The following is a 5,611-nucleotide window of genomic DNA, read 5'->3' as shown; positions in this document are numbered from 1 at the left end:
ATGTAATAAGTTCATCTACAAATAGTAGTGAAGAAGATTTTATTAAAAAAAAATTATAGAGAAGCTGTTAGCTGCATAGTAGCTGCTGGATAACATCAGCCACACAATTACAAATCCAAATTACAAAGACCCACTAGAATGTAAATTTTCAGCATTTTTTCAAAAGATGTTAGCTTCAATATTCACAAATTTCGGATGTTATTTATTTTTCTCTAAATGGATTTCTATCCCATACAGGTATATTTCTCACCATTTTAAAATTATTGAAAAATAGTTGAATTATCTCAACTTCCTATAAAAATTGATAAACTACATAACAATATATTTCATTTTTTAAAAACATTTATTAAGTAAAATTTCTATAGTCAACATAGGGGTTGAACTCATGACCTTGAGATCAAGAGCCACCTTACTCTTTTGACTGAGCTAGTCAGATGCCCCAACAATATATTTTAAAAGAGTAGAAAAATCAAACATTGAAGACCCAAACAAAAAACAAGAGAAGAAGGGGGGGCGGGAGACAACCTTAAATTGCCTAGATTCTAGTCTAATAGGTAGAACACAAATCTTTATTTCTTCATTCTCATTCACTTACTGAAGGGCATCTTGGTTGCTTCAAAGTTTTGGAAATTATGAATAAAACTGCTAACAACATCCAAGTACAGGTTTACATGTGGACATAGCTTTCAACTCTTATAGGTACATCCCAAGCTCACATCTGCTGGAACTTTCTACAAGAGTATGCTTGATTTTATAAGAAACTGTCGTACTGTTTTCCAAAGGGTCTGTACCATTTTGCATTCTCACCAGCATTGAATGAGAATTCCTGTTGCCCCATATCCTCACCAGCGCTTGGTGTTGTCAGTGCTCTGGGTTTTGGCCATTCTAACAGGTGTGTACTGGTATCTCGTTTTTTTAATTTGCATTTCTCCAATGACTTACGGTGTAGAACATCGTTTCATATGTTTATTTGCTATCTGTATATCTTCTTTTGTGAGATGTCTGTTAAGGTCTTTGTCCCATTTTTTTTAACTGTTTTTTTTTTCTTATTGCTGAATTTTACAAATTCTTTGTGTATTTTGGACAACAGTCCTTAGTCAGATGCGACTTTTGCAAATATTTTCTTCTAGTTTGTGGCTTATCTTTTCATTCTCTTGAAACTGTCTTTCAGAGAAAAAGTTTTTAATTTTAATGAGGTACAGCTTATCAATTCTTTCTTTCATGAATCATGTCATTGGTGTTGCATCTATAAAGTTATTGCTGAACCGAAGAGCATCTAGATTTTCTCCTATGTTATCATCTAGGAGTTTTAGACTTTTGCATTTCATGTTTAAGTCTGTGATGCATTTTTTAAAAAGATTTCATTTATTTATTCAAGAGAGACACACAGAGAGAGGCACAGACATAGGGCGAGGGAGAAGCAGGCTCCTCATAGAGAGCCTCATGCAGGACTTGATCCCTGGACCCAGGATCTAGCCCTTAGCCGAAGGTAGATGCTCAACTGTTGAGCCACCCAGGCATCCATATGATCTGTTTTTTAAAGATTATATTTATTATTTATTTGAGAGAGAATAAGAGAGGTGGTAGTACGAGCAGGGGGAGGAGCAGAGGAAGAGGGAGAAGCCAACACCCTGCTGAGCAGGGAGCCTCATGCAGGCTTAATGCAGGGATCAATCCCGGGACTCTGGGATCATGACCTAAGCTGAAGGCAGATGCCTAACAGACTGAGCCACCCAGGCACCCCTCTGTGATCCATTTTAATTTATCTTTTGTGAAGAGTATAAGATCTGTCTCTAGATTCACTGTTTTGCATGTTGTTGTCCAGTTGTTCCAACATTGTTTTTGAAAATACAGTATTTGCTGTATTGTATTTATTGCCTTTGCTTCTTTGTCAAAGATCAGTTTGCTATATTTATGGGGCCTACTTCTTGGCTATCTGTTCTGTTCCTTTGAAATGTTTGTCTATTCTTTTTGTCAATACTATACTTTCTTGATTAATGTAAAGCTACATTTTTTCAGATTCTGTTTTTGCCTTTCAAAGAGGACCAATTTGCTATTACCTTTAAAGAGATACATTTATTCTTATTAGTCTTGATTTTCTCTTTCTAGTTCACTCTTAGAATAGATGCCTGTACACCATATGTTTAAAATCTCAACTTCCTCAACTCCCTTTTATTTTTCATTTAAAGGCTAAGCTCTTCAATAGTATTAGGTACTAATACTTTTTTGTCCTGCCCACCGGATTGTAAACTTTTATTGCTCTTGAGACATCAGACTTGACTGAATCTGCCCATTCCTCTGTCTATTATTTCTCTCTCTCATTCTTTTCTCCCCTCCCTCTTCATTCTCTCCCTCTGTCTCCAGCAATCTGTCAGTCTCTCTTTTCTTGGTCCTGCTTTTGTTGATTGACCTGATAATGTCAGTGCTGATTAGAGTTCCATTCAGGACCTTGTGCTCTTCCTCCTCTTTTGAATTCATGGCAACACTAGCCAACTAATTAGAAACTACATTTGCTACAGATTTTAACGTGATGCTAAAAATTTAACACATATTATCTTACATAGCCTTCAAAATAGCCCAAGGTGCCCAAGGGACTCTTATTTTTCTTTGCTGCAATTACCTATCAATATGGGAAAATACCTAAAACATAGTAAACAAATTTTATTTTTTAAAAAACACCTTACAATTTTGTGGATTAAGAATTTGGGCTGAGCAATGCTTTTGCTCCACTTGCCATCAACTTGTGGTATGGTAACCAATCTTATCTGGAAAGTCCAAAAGGCTTTATTCACATGTCTGATATGTGATGGGATGGTAGGAAGGCTAGTGTCATCCAGACCACTATCCCTCTTCACGTAAATACATAGCAGAGCTTCTCTGACTAGACAGTTGAACTTTCTATATGGTGACTCAGTGGGGTAGTCACAGTCTATACATAGTGGCTCAGGATTTCCATGGAGCAAGCTGCTGTTGCCAATCACTTTAAATACTAGACCCAAAACTGGCATGGCATCAGTTCAGCTGCACTATTTGTCAAAGCCAGCCCAGATACAACCTCTTGCCAAAGGGAGGACTCAATGTATTTTTGGCCTACTATTATCATCACTATTTTTAGTTTAAGGCATTGAGTCTTAGCTAAGTAAATGTTCTGCATAAATTCACAAAACTAACACATCATGAGCTCGGGTTGTCATTCAGGAACTTTTTTCTTTCAAAACAATATCTCAGTTCAGACATACATATGGAACTTTACACTCATGTTTCCACCTATTGACTGGGTATGATTTTGTAAATTATTCAGAATTTCTTCAACCTGAACACATTCTATAAACAGGAAGTTAAAATAATCCAGTAAATAAACACTCAACTTTTTCCTACTTCATGACCTCATGGTCTTTTTACAATATTGCACTGTCTTCTAGAGCAGACAATAGAGCAATAGAGAGGATTCCTAAATTTTATTGATCTCTTCAATATTCATTTGTTTCAATAGTTATTTGCTTTTAATTGTCTTCCTCCCTAGATAATAAGCTAATTGAAAATAGGTACTTTATTGAACTCCTCTTTGAGTCTTCAGCTTGAAGCATATTGTCTAGAATACATATGTGGTCATATTTGTGGAAAGAATGAATAAATTAATATAAATGGTCTTGGCTTACTTATATCAAGTTTATCTGTGAAAATGAGAGATTACTTAATATTATATAATACACTCTTCTATCGCTATGAACATGTGGTGTACTGAAAAAGTCTTTATTGGAAATTCTTCATTGTAAAACAAAATTAAATTTCAGATTCTATCAACTTTTGGACATAAATATATTTTAACACTTTTAGTATTACTTTTATAGCAACAATGACTTTCAGGAGAATAGCAATTCAGTCATACGTAGAAGATAATTAACTGCTTTAAGGAAGAATGGCAAATGGTGATTTGAAAAACAAAAACAAAAGTGATAGCTTTGTGTTTCTGGACAGAAAAAGAAGAAAAAAGGTTGGATCTTATTTATGTATTAACCTCAAAAATTATCCCTTTTAACTGACAAAATAATATCTATAAGAGGATTTTAGAATTGAGTATATTAAGAATGTACTGGGTTTTCAGGTATGTTTCCGTTCTGTGTAATGATACAATATTCAATGTACAAGTCTGTCTTTTTGCATATTGTCATGAAGGGAACTTATTGAAACTATAAATAACGCTGGATACTTTTACAGTAGTAAAGTTGGTGGGTTTCTGCCTTGGTTTTCAATGTATTACTTTCTCATACAAGTGCCTTTGAAGTAACAACAAAGTAACTGATCTCACTTCAAATTCTTCTCAAGTTCCATAATTATGTCATTAGAGAAATTTACCTCATATTTGAACATGTTCAGTAACCCCACCATATTGTCTAGTTTAATATTCTGAGAAGGAAAGGTTTGAAATGTTATATGAATTGTTGGCTGATTGCACTTGATCTGAAATTGCCTACTCATTACCATCCAAATCATTGGCAGCTTATCAAGTCAACTCCAGTGATGAAAATGAGGCACGTGTCACCATACCATACATGTAGCTGTGCTTTCCAAATACAGTATTTTTATACATAAGATATTAAGGAAATATTTTCAAATGATAGTTTAGAAAATACAGTTCAAAGTGAATATTCTATTATTTACTGAAGCTGGCTGTATTTCTGCATTAGTCCAAGATCTGAGTGTTTCTTTAAGGCACATACGCATTTCTGCTATTCTAACTACTTCAATTTAATAAATATTTGATAATAATTCAGTTGTATTCCATCGCAGTAGGATAGTGCAGCAGCAGATGCACGTGAAATATAATGCACAATTGAATTAAAGTAGATAGTATAAAGACGTCTCACAAATTGTTGTAAAAACTTATCAAAAAATGATTTACATTAAACATTATAACAAATGAGATGAAGTAAATGATCTGTTTTATTAAAAATAAAAACAAAGTATAAAAAATAAAAACAAAGTATATCCTATAAATTTTATTAAATTGGCATTATTTTGACATATGACATTGACATTAATACAATGCCTCCTGGTTCCTTGGTAGTCAAGTTTTTCAGAGAATTCAGGAATTTGTTGTTTCACACATAAGAACCTCTGTGGCTCAATAAAAATACACTGGAGGAAGAAATCAATGAATAACTAAATCCTAGGGATCATTGTTTTTTCTAATTAAACAATATATCCTGAATCTAAGAACAACCCTTATTTGATTAATTCAGAGTTGTTTGGTTTCCAGGAGCTTGTGTTAGTACTATTGCAGAAGATAGATTATGAATCTGAAGGAAGGGTCTCACATCTAGACTCATTGGCCTCTGATTATAGTGCAAAGAAATAAATAAAAGAGACAAGTGTAGAAGACTCTTAAATTTCCCAGAATGCTAAAGGGCCTGGAATGGAAGTGTTTTGTGCATTCATGCTGAGGTCAGAGATGTCTAACTGTTGCTGTTTATTGCAACCTGCTTCCCAGTGCAGACTATAATTTGCAGATATGTATTTAAAAGAAGAGATGGAGTTATACTTTAGGAATTCATTTCAACAGAAGTGTATTATTTATTTTGTAAGCATTTTCAAATGAACTGCAATTATT

The sequence above is a fragment of the Nyctereutes procyonoides genome, unplaced genomic scaffold (assembly GCF_905146905.1).
Source record: "Nyctereutes procyonoides isolate TBG_1078 unplaced genomic scaffold, NYPRO_anot_genome, whole genome shotgun sequence".
Lineage (NCBI taxonomy): Eukaryota > Metazoa > Chordata > Mammalia > Carnivora > Canidae > Nyctereutes > Nyctereutes procyonoides.
This window is presented reverse-complemented; position numbering follows the sequence as displayed.